General features: G+C 43.0%; 1 protein-coding gene across 3 annotated transcripts in view; it reads right to left on the bottom strand.

Moving 5' to 3' along the window:
* The window catches only part of ACSL4 (acyl-CoA synthetase long chain family member 4), a 35,094-nt gene extending 20,174 nt beyond the window's left edge, over nt 1–14,920 (bottom strand). For 2 of the 3 annotated variants that reach the window (XM_064669792.1, XM_064669793.1), the window contains exon 1: nt 14,788–14,919. The gene's annotated coding sequence lies outside the window, so the exon portion shown is untranslated. Of the gene's footprint in view, nt 1–14,787 lie in introns of all 3 variants that reach the window. The other variant, XM_064669791.1, reaches the window with a different exon arrangement.
* Between the last annotated feature and the right edge of the window lie 3,940 nt (nt 14,921–18,860).

The raw sequence follows: 18,860 nt of genomic DNA, 5'->3' as shown, positions 1-18,860 counted from the left end.
AGTACCAATGGCCCAAAATCAGGGAGAGGGGAAGCTCAGTTACAGTGGATTCTGATGAAAGTCGATGCTCCCTGTTTAAATATATACATTCTATTTGAAATAGCAAAACCACAAGTATATTAGGAAATTATGTTTCTCTTACTGCTGTTTAAAAAGTAGTTAATACAATGTTTTACTTAGCTACTAATAAAGATCAAATTTATTTTTGGTTTCAAGAAAAATATTATTGTTGTCCCTTATATTCACTGTTTCCATTTACTGCCTCAGAACACATGCACTTCATGTCAATCAGAAAAAAAAAATAAATTCATTTGTAAGTGTCAAACATCTATTGCTGCAGTAAGTACTGTAATGGAAGCCAGCCCAGCCACACTGACCCAGTATTTCTCAATTATCCAACAGCCCGGTGTGAAACTCTCTCCTCATTTGTAACACGAGGGCAAGCAAGTATTGGGTGAAAGGCTAAGAGCTGTTTGCATGCCCCAAAGGCAGAAAAGGCTAAAGGCCAAGGCAAGACTCCACAACTGAAAACAGTTCATTGAGACTACCTGAATTGGGAAAGTCCTTCCTGTAGACTCACCTGGTAGTTTTGCCTCATTAAATTCTGTCCAGCCCCTGCCCTGTATGTCCCTGAGCTCCCTCCCTGCGGCGCTGCCTCGCACAGGCCGGGCCCGACTGCGCCGGCTGTGCTGTGCTCTGGGCACGGCCTGGGCACACGGGAGTCAAGTCATGGAACCACAGAACCGTGGAATGATCAGCGGTTGGAACGGCCTTTAAAGATCATCCAGTCTCACCCCCCTGCCACGGGGAGAGACACCTCCTACTAGACCACGTTGCTCAAGGTCTTATCCAGCCTGGCCTTGAACAGTGCCAGGGTTGGGGCATCCACAACTTCTCTGGGCCACCTGTGCCAGTGTCTCACCACCCTCACAGTGAAAAATCTCTTCCTAACATCTAGCCTAAATTTCCCCTTTCAGTTTGTACCCATTTGCCCTTGTCCTGTTACCACAGTTCCTGATGAAGAGTCCCTCTCTGGCTTTCCTGTAGGCCCCTTCAGATCCTGGAAGCTGCTGTGGGGTCTCCACACAACCTTCTCCTCTCCAGGCTGAACAGCCCCACATTTCTCAGCCCGTCTCCATAGAGGAGGTGCTCCAGTCCCCTTATCAACTTTGTGGCCTTCTCTAGACTTGCTCCAACAGTTCCATGTCCCTCTTATGTTGAGGACACCAGAACTATATGCAGCACTCCAGGTGGGGTCTCACAAGAGTGGAGTAGAGGGAGAGAACCACCAGGAACATGTGCACTGACAAGAGATTGTTTAAGAATTAGGGTGCTCATCTCCCCTGTAACGCTTATAATAACCATTTTGACAATCGACAATGTAAGGAAATTAGGACATCAGGTGTTTTTTGTTTTGCAAATGAAGATGAAGGAAATAATCTCCCTGGGTAAAAGTTTTTAAAAATTTATCCAGAGACAATATATTTATACTTATGCCAGGTGGATACAGCTGCTTCACTGATTCCTTGAGTTCATGCATTCAAGTTCAGACTCTGATCAAGTCATAGTATTAGGGCCGGACAAATATTAATACTATTTTACCCAACAAGCCAAAAGGCTCATTAATGACATTACCCAAGGTGTACAGATTAAATATTAACACTTATTTCCTGGCTCTGAATCTGGAATGTTACCAAACATCTGTGCAGCACAACGTAGGAGGAATTCTATGTACCCTCGTGATGACGCATTAGCAAGACTTAAAATTAAAATGGCATTTTCCAAGATAAAACAAAATAGTAACAGGAATCTCTTACTACATAAGAACAAATGTTAGGAAAAATTAAACACTGAACCCTTCTTTTTAAAATAGGATTTAGGCAATAGATTTATCTGACCAAATCTTAGAAACACGAACACAACCGCCAGTCATCAAAAGCCACTTCCTTTCTTTATAAATTTCCTGAAGTCTTACAGCATTGCTCTGTATTAACCTTTCTGTGAAAGGAGTGATTCAAACAGCCAAATGTTAAAGTGCATGAGCTCAAGTACAGTCTGGCAGGGAAGCAGGCAGTGTAATGACAGGGATCATCCTAATCCTCCACTGAGAGTCCTGAGCATTAATCCGTGTTCTGCAGGCACAGAAGGAGCCACAGCAGCTTCTCCTTTCACTGCAGTTCCCCTGGTTATGAACTTCTCTTTATATGTCTTCTCAAGAGTGGCTGTTGTGCAATGTAACAGGCTGAAGCTCTAAACAACATTCCATATTCCTTCAGAGAACCTGACTGGCTCCTCAGCTTTTGACAAGAAATTCTGCCACCAATTTTGCATTTACCTTTATTGCTTTTGAGAAACTCCATCATATCTCATCCTTGGCATTAGGTTGCTTTGTTCTCAGACATGGGTCGTAATTTAGGTAGTGAAATTATTTACATACTTAAAAAGGGAAGGGGGAGAGTAAATGTTCCTCCTCATGTACTGCATTAGCAGACTTCTGCCTACTAAAAGTGTTTTGGGGGCTGGGAGAGATTTTTCTAAGGTTTTTATGAGTTTTTCAAAATTCTGTGGGGACAGTCAACAAGAGGAATGCCAGAGATGGGAAATACACTTTCTCTTTTCTCTTAGAAGCTCACACTCAAATGCAAATTCCCCCCCCCCTTTTTTTTTGTGACTAGGCAAAAAAAAAAAAAAAAAAGAAAATTAGGCTCTCTTATTTGCAATTTGCAGAAATTCTCTCCTTGCAGATGTTCTGATATACAGATGATCAGCTGTGCACTTCAAAAACACAAGTTTAAGAAAACTGTCCCCACCCATGGTCATTTGAGATGGTGGCCCCCGAGATTTCTAACATTAGTCATCTCTATTTTTCATTTTCATTGTGCAATACAAATGCTCTGAGGGTCAATAAACATGAGGAGCATGGGAGCAGGCAGAGTTTAATCCTTTGCACAATCACAGTATCTTCCAGTGAAAGAGTGATGATGTTTTTTGTATCTTTAAGGAACTGAATTTTACTGTAGTCTTAATACAAAACTTTAGCACAGTCTATTGCTTGGTTCATGTTGAACCTACCCCATCACTTCTTAGCCAAACATACCTAGATTCATCTCTAGATATCTATCCTCTCTGGATCCACATGTGGAATTCCCCAGTAGTAACTTGTCTAAGACAGGAATTTGTACTGCAACTTTCTGCTGACTTGACTTTAAACTTTTTGTCAGTGAACTTGCTTTCTGATACTTTCATGTGCTTTATGATAGTCTGAGATGTCTTTAAGGTACGTTACTTGGCATTTTCTACCACAGAAGGCAATCTCACTATTTAGTACATCATAACAGCTCTTTGATTTTATCTGCACTTCAAAGAAGTGAGGTGACCAACAAATGTTATTTTCTCCTGTAAGGCAAAGTTCACATTTAAATTTTTAGATTTCACAGCTTTAAAAACTATTTTGTTCAAAAGTAGTCTGAACACAAACGTTCATACTAAGCAGAGCAAGGTAGAAACTAGCACAATTTTTCAAGAAGTTTAAAGAAAAATAGAGGAAAAAAACTACCTCTGAGGCAGTTTTAACCAGCGAGGTTTTGAACTTTACCACCCCCCAATACCCAGGAAGGCACATTTATTGCACTTCTTATTTATAGACACAAAAGTGTTTGTCTAAGGTGTACATTTTCAGGGGCAGAACCATTTGATGTTCTTAGTCCAAAACATCCAAGTAGCTTTTGCAAAGCAGCAGAGGACAAACTTGTCCAGGCTCAGGTGCTCCAAGCCTGAGCTGGAAGCTGGCTCTGGCCAAGGAGCTGCATAGCCACATTATCATGATCATGCCTGTGCATGTGTCCTACCCCTCAGCAGCTGGGCACTAGCACAGCCACAGAGCTTCCTGAAGGGGATTTGTTCAAATCTCCATGGTCTGAAACATAAAAACTGAGGGGGCCCGATGGCACGACATATTTAGATAACTAGATGAGTAAAGCTGGAATCACAGTAGCAACTGTAGAAGAATGAACTGTTCCTGCAACACTAGACTAAACAGACAGCAAGTGGTCTCAGCCCGAAATTTTGAAGGAAGCCTGAAGAGGAAGCTGACACTGTTGACCATTCTTTCAACTTATTTTTAGGAACTTTTTGTTCTGAAAAAAGGGACAGAAAAATCTTTAGTATGACACTGTGTATCACAACAATTCATGGTTAGTAATAAAGAAAATAATAATTTAGTTTATTAATAAATGCAGTGATATTCAAAAAGCTAACGTTGTCAGAAAATGTTTTTAATTCAACTTAAAAATATGCACTTCAAGTCTGTCAATATTTGGACTGATCACTACAGTGATGGGAGGACAAAGTGCCTATTGGAAGGTTTGAGTAAGGGCTATTTAAGTGCCCACTCCCTAGTTATTGTCAATCTTACTGCTCGCTAGAACACAAACATGTCACTTTGCCTTGAACACAACTGCAATTCAAATGTTTCTAGGTAAGTAGGTCGGCAAACTCATGAAAAAATCTAGAAAAGAAAAACATTAAATAGTGAAAATTCTACACACTCTTAAGTTACAAACATATCTAAACAGACCACTCAACCCAAACTTTCCCTGGCTTGGTAATAAGAGCTTTGTCAGCTGTTGGTTGTTGGTGTCATTTGTATAAATGCAAAACACTACCTGCTCCTTGCAAACATGGAACAGGCTGTTCAGGTGCTCTACTTTAGGTCATGGGATACCACTAGAAACTCGTAACCATTTTCAGTTTTCACCTAAACTCTATGTTCTGAGTGCCTTCAGGTGTTTGAATGATGTAACACGCTGCCAAACACTGTGCCTGACAAAAAGTTTTGAAGTGTACTCTAGGTTAAAGCTGCTTCAAAGCCTCAAGTTTAAAGCTTCTGCAACCCAGTATTCAAAGCTTAACATTCTGAAAGATAAATCTACTTAATGCTATGCACATTACAAAAATATTTCTCATTTTCAGCTAAATAAGGAAAGTTATAAAATAAGAGGTAATATGTAACAACTTTATTAAACTAACTGTTCTGTCTGAGGAACACCAATGAATTACCTTAGAGAAACAGAAATCTTATCTACTATGACCTTTCAGGGAATAGAACACCCTCTCCTTTACCTTGCCAGTGTTTGGGCACAGACCATGAATCACAAAGGTAGGGAAACAGCTGGTGTGGTAACGTGATCTGGACAGAGGCTTACAGTTACTTCTGACCATTCTGTGTATGTGATTATCATTCATCAGACTGTCTTTGAACATTCAAATAACCTGCCCTCAGCTCAAGGACAGAACGAGTTTTTATCTTCAGTTTTGTCAGACAAACTCCCAGGCTGTTTATCACACACTCTCTTCCTCAGCTGAGTCCATGGAGCCATAATGGTCACTGCATAGGTGCTTAAAGACATGCAAGAACAACAGCCCAGCCAGATGGAGAACGGCAAGAAGTAGAACACTCACACAGACAGGATGCTCTCCATAGTCTTCTAAGGCATAAACTTGCTCCGATCCCTGATCCAGCTCCATGTTCTCAGTCTGCTTTTTATTTAAAAACAGCAAGCTTAGTTTCACTTTCCAGTTGTTCCTCTTCCCTGTGGTGATACATTTCATAATGAAAGCACTTTTGACCAAGTTCAAACAGTGGAGCTCATAAAAATACAAAAGCATTTCCATGCTTATGAAATAAACAGATTATCCATTTTCATAATGAAAATCAAACACATCTATCAAACAAAGGCACAAAACCAAGGCTATCAAGTTCAGTATTAAATTACCCAGTGCAAATACACAGTATGAATCAGCAGTACATACAGCTCTCTTCATGGAAAGTAATATGCAAAATGACAAACTAATGGGCTACTACAGGCAGACAGAAACTACTCCATCCTTCCTACTTCTACATCTGGTGCAAAAAGATAACATACCTCACAAACTAGGATCTCTTCTTTCTCTTTCATTTTTCCTTTCTATAGCTCTATCACTTTGCTGTTATTGGATATTACCACTAGCTGCAGAATTACTGTCTCAACTCTTCTACATAACATTCAGAGCTATAGAAAACACTGTTATAAAACTACACTTTACCTATACAGTATTGCAATTCTTTAAGTATATGAGTTTTCATTGTGAAAGAAGACCAAAACAAAAACTACCATACTAGGAACAGAAAAGAGGCTAGAGAAGTTAGTACTTGAAGCAATTTTTAAGATGCAACACAACTTCAGCAAATTTCTTTGTTGAATTGACACAAACGTGACCTCAGTGTAACACTCCAAAAGAGAAGTGAATACAGTGCAAGAAGCCCTCTGGTTCTCTGTCTGAGTCAAGGTTAGGTTCATGGCAGCTAACTCAGTCCAGATCTGGACTGTGGTGATCCCAGCTGGACTTCTGGGAACTTTGGCTGTTCCTCTGGGCTTCAGATTTTGCAGGCAGCCAGTTATACATAACCTTTGAGTTGCACGGGCTGTGTGACAGAGCTCCACACAAGTGGCACAGCGAGGGTGGCAGCATCACCTTGGTTTAGTTTGGCTGACACAGAATTATTTGCACTGTAGCTTTGTAAGAACTTTAACCAAGCCTTAAATTAGAGCTACACACAGAAAATGAGCTAGTGGTGAACAAAGTAGCCTCCAGCAATTTGTTGCTGCCCCAGCCTTTACAAGCTTCCTGTGTCCACGGAAGTGCATTAGGGAAAAAAAGGCAACCAGAAGCTATAGCATGAAAACTAGCCCACTTTTATCTTAATTGAAAGAAAAAAAGCCAAAAAACTAAACACTAAAAAACACTCAAATAAAAACTCACCACCCACTCCTCCATTCCCAACCACTTATTAAAATTTTACTGCGGATTCATTTTATACATTCCCAAACACTTTAATAGGCATAATTTATTATTTGTGGGAGGTCAGGAGTTAGTAATCTTCCTAATCCAAAGTGGCTCTGTGGTACAGGAAAAAAGCAGCTGGCTGCCAAGTTGTCATCTTAAGCTATCAAACAAATGCCCTCATTCATAAATTTGTGGGGTTTTGCTGTGAGCCAACACTCAGCGTGTCACGATATGCAGCGTCCAGCTCCTCAACCTTAACCAGAATATTTGAAGTAGTGCCATTCCACAGGCTGCTCAACTCCTCTAGCTTCCAAGACAAAACATTTAATAAGAATGACTCACTGTGTATTCTACTTATCAAGTCCTTTAGGTAAACTGAACTTAAAATAATCTCTTCAAAAACTATTGCGTGTGTGACTACTGGAGAGGAAACAACAAAGCACCCACTGGATTGCTTGGGTAAGGTGAAGTGTTCCAGTAAATCTGACTAGTTACATCAATTTGCTTTGATTTTTTTTTTCAGCAAGATACTTGCATCCTCTTACCTGGAAGGACAATACAAGCTCCATGTAGTCTTACCCAGCTCCCTTCAGCCCAACACACCCAACAGGACACTGATATCAGCACTCATTTAAATATGCAAAGACTCATTCTGCCCTGTGTGCCACCTGCCCCAAACATGAGCAATAAAACAGTGAACTGCAACCCTGAGAAACTACATCAAACACTTTGCAGTACCTGCCTAACGGGACAGTGAGTGTGCTTCCTATGTCACCAAGTGTGAGGAACTGACACTACTCGTTATTTGCAGTCTAATGTTTCTCTAAACACATCTTAGGGTGCCTTTTGGTTTAAGTTGTACAGGTGGCTCCTAGAGCACAGAAACACACATAATAAGTAAGTTACTGTTTTGTAAATTTTGAAATCTTTAATCAGCCTTGTAGGCAGATAAGCAATCACTACATGAAGCAAAAATTTATTTATTTTGAGAAAGTTCTTGTTTTAGCAAACACTGTGGTATCTGAAGTTTGCTATTGAGCTGAGTAAGCTGCATGTAGAATGAACAACTTGGCTGCTCAGTCTCCAGAAACACAGCACAACTTTAGGTTTCTCTTAAAAGACCACTGAATTTCAGGCTCATCAGTACATCTTATCCTAAACCAAGAAGTATAGCTCTTATGTTACAGCAGAGCACCCAATATAAAAAATGCAAGGACAGAAATCAACAGCTGTGTCCAGTGGATGCTGTGGACAGCAGAGATGATGGAATGAAGAACATCAGGCTCTCTCCAATGCCTACAGCAGGCTTGTGGTGGGATCTGCCTGCACAGTGTCAGCCCCTCCAAAGCTGGGGGCCTTTGGGTTCCACAGCAAGACATGGCCATGCTGGAAAATATTCACAGGAAAACCTATCAGATATATCAGCATGGCAATGTTTCTCTCTGTAAAAGCCTTTGTGCAACTGAGGGACAGGAAGAAAAATTCACTTGCACTAGCAGACAGTTAAAGCAAACCTAACACAAGTGTTAAAGCTGATCTTACTGTGCTGCAGAAAGATTCTCTGGCAGCTGTGAAAGAGGTGTCTCAGGGCACACGTGTGCTCTGCAGAAATCATTTATTTGCTTTATATTTCTTTTCCAAGTAACTGAACTGGGAAATACAAACATGCTGATAACTACCAACATGGAACAGAATCTTTCTTTGTGGTATCCCATACTTAACATTATAATTTATTCAGTTCCTCTATTTTTCTTGATCTGTGAGTGAGATTTGTGCAAACAAGGCCCTTAAAAGGGTCTAAGGGTCACTTACAGTTATACAGCTATTTTATGTGCTACCCTCCATCTCTGACAGTGAGCAGTGTAGGTGATGTACAAGGGGTGCATCAGTTACAGCAATGCCAAAGGCCTGGTGGGCAGAAATGAAGGTGTTTAAGCTCTCAGTCCCCAGTAACACAATCCCTGTGATGTCAAACCCCACACGGCTGCTTAGTGGGCACTACTGACACTGCCAGAGCCAAGCCTTGCACCCATGGCACTTTCCTAAGGCCTGTGTTTTCCATGGAAGAACAGCACTCAGTAGGAATCTCAGCTAAAGGCACTATCATCACTCAAGTTACTTCTCCAAAGTTACACAGCAAACACACAAACAAGCAGCATCATAAACCAGATACCAAACTGCTGACACGGAGTCAGTGCACGTACAGAGGAAAACCTCAGGGAAGGTGCGGCGCAGGATGCACATCTTGGGGCCTGCAACGTGCAGAACAGCGGCTCAGGAAACAAAACAACCATCCTTTCATGTCCCTGCAATCTACTGCTGTGTCTCCTAGAATGTATTCAGTGTAATTTAAATTTAAAATGCTACACAGTTCAGTGGAGCACATTGCTAAGTGAAACAAGGATCAGAGTATGCTGTACTAATACTACTTTCACCTTAAAATGGGTTGCGCTGTATTGTAAAATAGCTTAAAAAGAAACAAACAAAACCCAGGTCTGCTCTACAGACCTAATAAGTACTTTTGCAAAACATAACCATTAGCTAGATGTTAAGAAAACTTTTACATGTTGGCCATGCTTATACTACAGCAAAAGTACAAAGGGTAGGCTAAATGTGTCATTAACAGATGACTTTAAAAATATTTACTTATAATAAGTTTAAATGACTTTTTAAAAAGAAATTGTACACAAGCATTTCTGTCACTGTCTTGGTATTGCTCACTTACAATCTTATTTTCTCTAGTAAGGAGAGTTCAAACAGAACACTACTTCGGTGTTATTCAAATGATAATTTAAACATCTCTTTAATTAGTATAAGTTGTGAGAGAACAAGTACTGAGATGTAATGTGCTATTTTAAGCCTGTCATGTCAACTTGTTTCTAATTTCACAGGCTTTCAAGCATACTTAGTTTTTTTAAAAATCTATATAAACATTATTATTCTAAGTACCATTATACACCTATGCTATAGAACATTCCTGATTATCAGCGCTTGGAAATATGGGCATTAGAAGTGATCAGCAAAAATCAGGAGATGAGCTGCAGCATCATCACACAGTTTAAAGTAAAACAGATGTACATACAGGTATTCTGCTCTGGGTTTTGACACTTAACAGCTGCCATTGCCAGACCAATGAATTTATAAATAAGAACTTTAAAAGAAATATAAATCTACTGCCTAATAGGCAAGTTGCAAGGATGCTTTTAAAAAAAGATGCTCTACTGATGAAACAGTAATACACTCTAGGCAATCAACAGTCACAGCAATGTACATTGAAGGAAGTCCTAGTTCATTAGTTTTGTCCTCACTGAACAACAGTGGTATTCAAGTATAACAGATTTAAGTGTCTCGGATTTAAAGTGATAACTCAGGATCTACCTGGGATCACTTTAAATCCGAGACTCTTAAATCTGTGATAATTAGTGGATCACTTTATCTCTACCTTGGAGATAAAGATATTTCACCTTGAAGCCCAGCAAACTCCCAGATGTACAATATCCAGTGATTTGGTATTAACTGTACTATAAAACCCATGCAAAAATTTAAATAACTAGTCAAATAAAATTTAATATCTAGGATTCCTTAAAACCACTTTACTAGGGTGAAAAGTACTCTGATTTCAGTGGCAAGTCCATGTGCTTAGTTCTATCTGAAGCAAAGAAAGAGGGAAACAATTCCTCACATCCTTCACATTACACAGCTGTTAATCCAAAAGCAAAGCAAATAAAATGCACATCGACTTTTTGAAGCGGCAGCTCCAACCTCACTTCCATCCTAAGCAACTCACATACACAAGCTTTAAAAATCATCCATTATACAAACTGACAATCTGGCAACATGTTGGCTGAAGGAACACACTTCCCACCCCTCCCAGTCCAATGCCCACAATCACCTTTCCTTGCTTGTTCTTCCCCTCCACTTCCCCAGATTGCCTGTACTATTTATTTCCTTACTGAAAAATGGCTCAATGTGCCTCTGAGTTTTCTGCTATATTTGGGATATAACTAACTGCTATATTTGAGATACAAATAACTCTCCAGCCAATTTTACCAACATGCCTCACACCCACACTGAACACACCTCATATCGAACCCCTGCAGAAACATAGAAACTGAAGGGCTTGGAACGGACCCCAAAGATTATCTCATCCCAACGCCCCTGCCATGGGCAGGGACACCTTCCACTGGACCAGGCTGGCTCAAGGCCTCATCCAACCTGGCTTTGAACACTGCCAGGGCATGGGGCATCCACAACCTCCCTGGGCAACCTGTTCCAACGTCTCACCTCACTCACAGTAAGAAAGAAGATGAAGTTGAAGCCAGCCCCCAGCTCAGTCCTTACTCAGACGCTCCTCTGGGCCGTGGCAGCACAGGTCAGCAGCAGCACAGTAACCCCAACAGCAGACAGGCTTCCTATCTAGGGCAACAACAACAGCACGAGGAATTTCCACCCCCACCATTCATTCCTAACCTCTGTATCACGCACTTGGTCAGGTAAATAGTGTTATGCACATCTGGCACATGACCAAAGCTGTATCTTGATTATGAGTGCACTTTATATGAAGTATCAGGTATTAGGAACTGATAGCCCTGAGAAGAAGCAGGGCTGGGAAAGCAGACCTGCTGTAGTTTAATTTCTGTCCAACTGTTTCTGCTGAGCTCAATGCAGGTCCCACTAGGACCTTCTGCAGAGAAGGAAAGTGAAGCCACAGCTCCCAGGCAATTCTGGCCACTGGCCAAGTCTTTTTCTATACAGTGTCTTTTAGTTCGTGCCCATATAAAACAAGCAAAAACAACTCACAGCTCCAGCATATCCAGGATTAGGGCAAGGTCCTCCCATCCACCACTCAGACCACAAAGAACAGTCTAAGAAAGGGCCCTGGTGCTGTCAGGCTCCACGGCCACCACAGATCATGACAGAAACCTGTCACACCAGTCCCAGCATGTGTTTTACTTTCAGTGTAGAATAAGTTACTCTGAGTGAGTGTCCACAGAAGGAATAACCAGTGCTGTGTTCAGCTTTCCTTTGTATGTGCCTGTCTGCAGAGTTCAACATTTTGAGGAAACACGCAGTTTCTAGGACTGTCAGCAGATTACGGGCACTCCTAATTCCCCTCCCCACCCCCAACCAAAAAAACAAGGAAACAAAAGCAACAGCAAAGTACTAATAATTCCTATCCACTGTAAAGCATAGCTCTACCAGCAGAGGAGAAATACTTTCTTAAGCTTTTCCTTCCATACAGCTAGTCTATTCCAAATGGCAATGTGAAGGAGAGCAACCCCAGTTACAGGGAGGACAAGAGGCAACTTTGGAACAAAGATGAACCAAAGCAGTCACTTTGCAGCTGCTCTATAATGCAGGAAAATTAAACAGTGTGGCCAGCTTTTGAGATATGCCTTCCACAAGAAAGGTGGAAGACATTGCACCATCTAAATAGCATTCCAAACTATGAACAGACGGAACAAAACTGTAAATTTTGTTTCTCAGGAAATTGCTTTCCTCCTTCCATGCAACTTCCTTCTCTCCTGAGAAAACAAATGTCCTGAAGCACAGTGACCACATGCTTAGTGGAGTACACAATGAAGATCCCTTAATGATTAACTCCAACTGTTTTTTAGCTTAAGTAATGCCTTATTCAGAAGAGCTTTCTTATAAACAAGCCCTCATTCATTTGTCAAGTTAACTACCTAACTCTATTTATCATTAACTTCAATAAATTTTGCATGTTTACTTGGCTCAAGCTACTGTTTGGTATTTAATTTTAATATTAACTTCATTTAAAAGAGGCTGTATCTATTTTACTAGATATATATCTTAACAGATATCTTGGCATATACCTGTATGCAATGCCTTGCTGTAGTGATTGGCTCCAGAGTGGTTTCTCTAGTGTTATAAAAGGGCTGAAGCATAACCCTTACTACAGGAGAAGGTGTCATCTGCTGAACTCTAATTATGCTGCAAATTTATAGCTGCTGCTGTTGGATTATTCAGTCAGCAGACTTGCAGTATATGTTCCAGAGAGTGTTAAAGGTCATACATGAGTAAATTTTGCATGAGATGCAAACACCCAAATAGTGAAGACCTCATGAAACCCTCACCACAGGAGGGTTCCTGGGGGCACATTGTCTGTTTTAAGTTCATACAGTTCTGTAGTTTAAGACAACAATGAAGGGGAACTGATAAATACAAAGAAATGAAAGCTATGTTAAAAATGCATTAAATATTTTCCAAAATAACTTTTATGTGGAAATATTTAAGGCTTCTGTAGAACTGTGTTGAAATACAAACTTTGTATGCGTGCACAAAAAGCAGAAGAAAAAAAAAGCACGAAACCAAACTTTGCTAACTGTCTCTTATTTGGGAGAAAAAATTGGTTTGGAGATTTATTTGTTTAAAACTTCAGATTTTCACATCTTCAGAAAAAAAAAAAGAACGATGGTTTTAATCATTGCAGTTAGTCTGAGATGCCAAATCATAAGGATCAAACAGTAGAATCTAAAGGAAAAAAAAAATCATACGTTTCTATGGCCTCTCTGTGGCTTTATTTGCTAATTTTTGCCCTTGAAATTGGCAAGACCACAATTGCAAGTTTGTCTACAACAGTAAATGACAAAGCATGTCATATTATTTTTATGCTGCAACAGTCCAAGATGAGAAGAGCAAACAAGTAAGGACAGACCTTATCCTTACCCTGACAATCCTCTTTTACCACCCTCAGGGACTACAGCTCTCCATTTACTTTATATAAAGCAATCCTTAACTGACACCAAATTTCTCTGTAACCTCCATCCATATTTACTGAGCATCCTCACTGAACTAATTTGTACTATAACTCTTTTTTTCCTAACATAATTTAATTTTTCATATTTAATTTTTGTTTTCCCAAAAGTTATAAGCTATATGCTATACTATATGCTAAAATTATTACTGGGCAAACAGCAGCACTAGATCAGCAGAGGTCTGTGCAGCCGAGGCAGGGGTGTTGGGCAATGCACATGCACTCGTTTCCCAAATTATCTTCCAAAATGCACGGAGTGGATGTTGTAGAACACCAAAAAGCAAAATTTATCACAGGACAGCAGAAATATTCATCCCGTTTCTTGCTCTCCTTTAACAGGTGCTCCTGTGACGTGGCCCAGAGAAGCATGCGCTGAGCGGTGCAATCACCTCTCCTGATCAGCATCAGCCCATCTCCCGAGCACAGCTCCTCCTCTGCATCCCGGCGGGGGCGGGGGGTTCGGGGAGGGCGAGAGCCCCGTCGGGGCACGGGGCAGGGCCCCGGGAAGGCCTCGGCAGCGCCCGGGGATGCGGCTCCCGCCCGGCGCCGAGGGACGGAGGGACGGGAGCGGCGGCAGCGGGTCCGGCCGACGGCGGGAGCGACCGCGCTCGGCCCCGCGGGCTGAGGAGGGGATGGAGAACTGCGGGAGGCGCCGGAGCTGCGGGGGAGCCCCGAGCGGAGCCCCGGCCCGGTGCTGCGCTGGCACGGGCAGCGGCGCTCCCGCCCGGGTTCAGCCGGGGCCGCCGACCCGACTCCCGCTCGGCACCTCCAGGCGGCCTTTTGGGGCCAGCATCTGCTCCGGGCAGCGGCCGGGGCCGCTCCTGCCCGCCCGGACCGGGGCGCCGAGCCCCGGCACATCCTCCCGGCCCGGCCCCCGGGAGCCGCGGCCGCAGGGAGGGACCTGACCCCGGGTAACCCCCGCTCCCTCCCGGCTGACCCGGCCGCCCCCGCCCCTCTGGGAGCCCCCGCGGGCCCACCTGGCCCGGGGGCAGCGCCAGCCCCGCATCCCCTTCCCCGTGCTCGGGGAGACCCTCCCGTCCCTCGCCCGTCCTCATGCGCGGAGCGACCCTCCCGCCCCTCGCCGCGCCGAGATGCTGCCGAGGGGCAGAGCGAGGGCACCGCACCGGAGCTGCTCTGCCCCGGCCCGGCCCGTTCTGTTCCTTCCCCGGCCATCCCACACTCACCGCTGCCGGCGGAGATCGCGGCGGTACCGGCGGCGGTACCGGCTGCTAAAATGGCTGAGGGCGCGGGGGAGGAGCGAGCCCCGCTCGCCGCCGCCAGTGCCGCCCAATCCACCCGCCGCCGCCGTGACGCGCGGGGAAGGGGCGGGGGCGGCCGGGCCGGGCCCCGGCGGGCGGGGGTCGCGGGGTTCTGGTCCTGCTCCGTGCTCCGGAGATGTCCCGGGGTGTCTCGGGGTGTCCCCGGTTCGCAGGCGGGAGGAAGGGGTGTCACGGACACCAGGCCGCGGGCCCCTGACCCGCTGCAGGGCCTGTTGGTGCGGTGTAAAGCTCCCAGGAGCCGAGGGGCTCTCGGGCCTACGGGCACGTGGCAGAACAAACCCCCGCCCTCACCCGCAGCCTCGGGCACAGCCCCTGCGCTCCCGAGCGGGCTCCGGCCGCGAGCAGCAAGGCCCCCGGTCCGGATCTTTCAGGCTGGAACAGACAGCTCAGAGGTTTGTATCCCAGTTTTGTCTCCTGACAAACTGGAGACCACCAAAGCCGAGGCAGAGGCCCCCTTGGTCTTTGTTCAGAACAGGAGAAATGGGTTTAAGCGGCAGCGCTGACGAGAGCAACTGGGATTACTCACAGTGTGGTTCAAAAAGCCAGAGGCTACAAATATCCCCATGATTCATGCAAGAGTTTGCCAGATGGTTTTTCATGTTTTGGAGTCTGAGGCTTCTTCAGAAGAGAACTGGCACAAAATAACTTGCTTTTGACAATGCCACTTCTTAATAACATGTAAAGGAAGAGGAAACATTCCATGCTCCATCTATGCCAAGCAGAAGTCCAGCACTATCCTCCCCCGCCCCATATGGACTGGGACAGAGTGTGAAAAAGCAAAATTAGCAAACAAGCCATTGCTATAATTGGTAACAGGAGTTTGCTCCCATAAAAGACAACACCTTGCAGGATGCTAAAATGTTCTGCCAACAACTGCACATGCAATGTCGATGTTGTATTTAATAATTCTCATTCTTAGAGAAGCCAAAAGCACATCACTTCCTCGGATGGAGGCTGAGCTGAATCACTGTGTGGGTTTTGCTCTGCTGGACTGTATGACACTTGGGGCAGTGTTATACTCTCACTTTGTTCTAATTTGTTTCAAACCCCATTGCTTTGCTTAATGTCAAATCATCACTAATGAGAGGACCTGGATTGCACAAGATGCCCAAAGGCATATCTATTTCATGCAGACTAAATACTTTTTTGATCTAACCTTCCAAAATACTTTGGAAAGGTTGGGCAAACCAACTTGCCACAATTTTTTTTTTTTCAACTAAAAGGCTGACACACGAGCCTATTTTCTAAATCTTTCTCTTAAACAGTACATGGGTAAGAAAAACTATTTGTAACTTGTTCCAACTATTTTGTACTCTCTATAGTCTTAAGTTTTGAATTAACTGAGCTTAGATTTACCATGATGCATCTGGCTAGTGTGTAAGGAAGCATGTCTTGTGCCTAAGCCAGCTGGAGCACTGGAGAGGCCACAATGGGTCAGATCAATGCCTGAGTTAGAACACGATGCTGTTTCTGGTGGTGTCTGGCCAACCCCTGGGGAGATAAGAGCTGCTGCAGCTCAGAGACCTTGAGCTGGATGTAGCCTATTTCTGCTCTTGATAGACAATGGAAGAAAAATACAATTGCTTTCTTAATCCATATAAGCTTCCAGCATCTATGGCTTGATGTAGTTCCACAGGAACTTCATGCTGGCTGGAAATCACTTCTGTAAATTCTGTGCTTTCTGTCTGGTACTTCCATATGATGTCCCCTGACTTTTGCATTAATTAACCATGAATTATTAATCTCTCTGAACTGTCTCCATGCCACTCCTTGTTTTACAGATTTGTAACACAGATTCTTTGCACTATTACCTCATTCATCTCTCTTCTAGGCTGACAAGTCTCATGTTTTCCAGGTGCAGTTTCACAGTGCCTCCAATAAATTTAAGTTGGAGCTTCCATCTCTTTACCGCAGACTGTGTGTCCTTGCTCCCACGTGGATTTCAAGTGCTCCAGGTTGTGCACTTCTGCTGAGTGGAACTCTCCCCTCACCTCTCCCTTTATGCCCTCCTTATTGGAGACCTCACCAAGCCATGGGACCTCCTCATCAACCTCTTCTTGACCCTGAAAAAGCTGTGCCATAGCAAGAAGCTCAGTGGGGAACACTGATGCCTGCAGGGTTTGTCCATCATGTCCCCAGGCCAGGCACCGCTGACTGACATCCAGGTTCAGTGGTGCTGTCAGGGATGCTCAAAAAAATGCTTTGTCTGTTTCAGAAGGATGAACATCCAGGTCAAACTAATAATCTCAGCACAGTTGTAAACAAATTTTGGTTAATTACAATCTGAGGTGAAAGTATAACCTGTCACGTTATCATTAGAATAATGAGTCCTAAAGTTAAACTTACTACAGACAGGGTGTCCAGATGAAGAGTCAAATATACCTTGTTCTGTGGAGGCTTTAGAAACATCACCATGGGAAACCTTTTCTGCAGCTACAGGTATGCAAATGCCCACTTGAATTACATAGGATTTACTGATGTAGAAGTTGCTCTTTGTTTGTCATAAGAAATATTTACATTTAAACCAGTTCTTTGAAAGCCTCCAAACATTCTTTTTTGAAAGTGAAGCAGAAACATTTGTTCTTTTTAAAAATAAATCTATGGTCAATCAATAACACCTTGAGGATAACTGTGATACTTCCAAAGGCTTCAAAACAGCAAGCTAAGACAAGCCTATGGTCAGGAAGTTGACATTCACTATAAGATGTCTGAAATGTCTTTGTAAACATTTTAGAGGAGTCTTCAAACAAAAATTAAAACAGCCTTTATATAACAATAAGTCACGGTATCTTTAAAACCAAATCTGACTGAAAGGATTCTCATTTTCTCCCGTGTTGCAACTGCTTTGTATTTTTCCAGTAAGAAATAACCAGCAATGACCTCTGTGGGATGTGATGAGTACAACAGCACTTCCCAGACAGTGAAATCATTCTGTACTGATGCTAATTTCCATCCTTATCACAGAAGTCAAAAAGAAGAGAAAGGTGTGTTGAGGAGAGACCGAAGCCAAGGTCTAGAAAGTCTCTGGTTTTCAGCCACGATTCAGCACAAGGTTGGAGAGAGTCAACAGCTTCTCACCTCATTGCTGATATCAGCAAAGGGATTGCATAATGTTAGCACTTTTTATCTAAGTAGTAAATCAGTATCTGGAACCTTGTGAATTGTTTATTTAAATTATGAGCAGTGGCTGGTGAAATCAGCTATTTCTTAAATACGAACCTGTTTCTTCACAGAGTGTACAGCTGGAATCAAAACAACAGAAAACAACTTTGTACACAAACTTGGTCATTTTGGAGCAAGGACTCCCCCTGAAAAGTTGCCTGAGTTTTGTCTCGGGCCAGTAAAATTTTAATGTGTTCCTTTTTCCTTTTTTTTGTTTTCAGTTGTATTTCTGCTATTTCTCAATAAACTTAGAGCACATCATTAAAAAGAAAGCAAAAGCTGGAGCACTCTGGACCTACACTTTAACTCTGCAATCGGGACTAACACACTTCTTTCCACTCCACATCTTTTTAAACCAACTCTCTGGTTTTAAAAGAAAACACAACAAAACCAACGTAGCAGTCAGTCATACACATTTGGTGTCACAAAGGATTACTGATCTCTCCCAAGAAGTGCATTCCAAGGAGGAATTTCAAGCAGGGGGAACTGAAGGATGGCTGTGAATAAAGGGTGGCATTTTAAGAGAAGGGGCTACTTCCAAACATATGATTTGTTTTGTTCTTTGATGGTTTTTGTTCAGCTAGTTCCACTCCCCCCTTAGACTTATACATGAGACCAGATTCAAATATTATCTGCAATCTGCTTATAACAAATGTCATAGAATAACAGATATCTATATTTTTACATAAAGAATAAAAAACTCTTATTGCATCTCCAGCCAAAATACTGGGCATTTGGGGGAGGGAGCAGAGGGAAAGTAGAGACAAAGTCTGATAGGTTTTCTGAACTGAAATCCTGTAATCAGTTTTGTTCCC

This window comes from Pseudopipra pipra, chromosome 13, assembly GCF_036250125.1.
Source record: "Pseudopipra pipra isolate bDixPip1 chromosome 13, bDixPip1.hap1, whole genome shotgun sequence".
NCBI classification, from domain to species: domain Eukaryota; kingdom Metazoa; phylum Chordata; class Aves; order Passeriformes; family Pipridae; genus Pseudopipra; species Pseudopipra pipra.
This window is presented reverse-complemented; position numbering and strand designations above follow the sequence as displayed.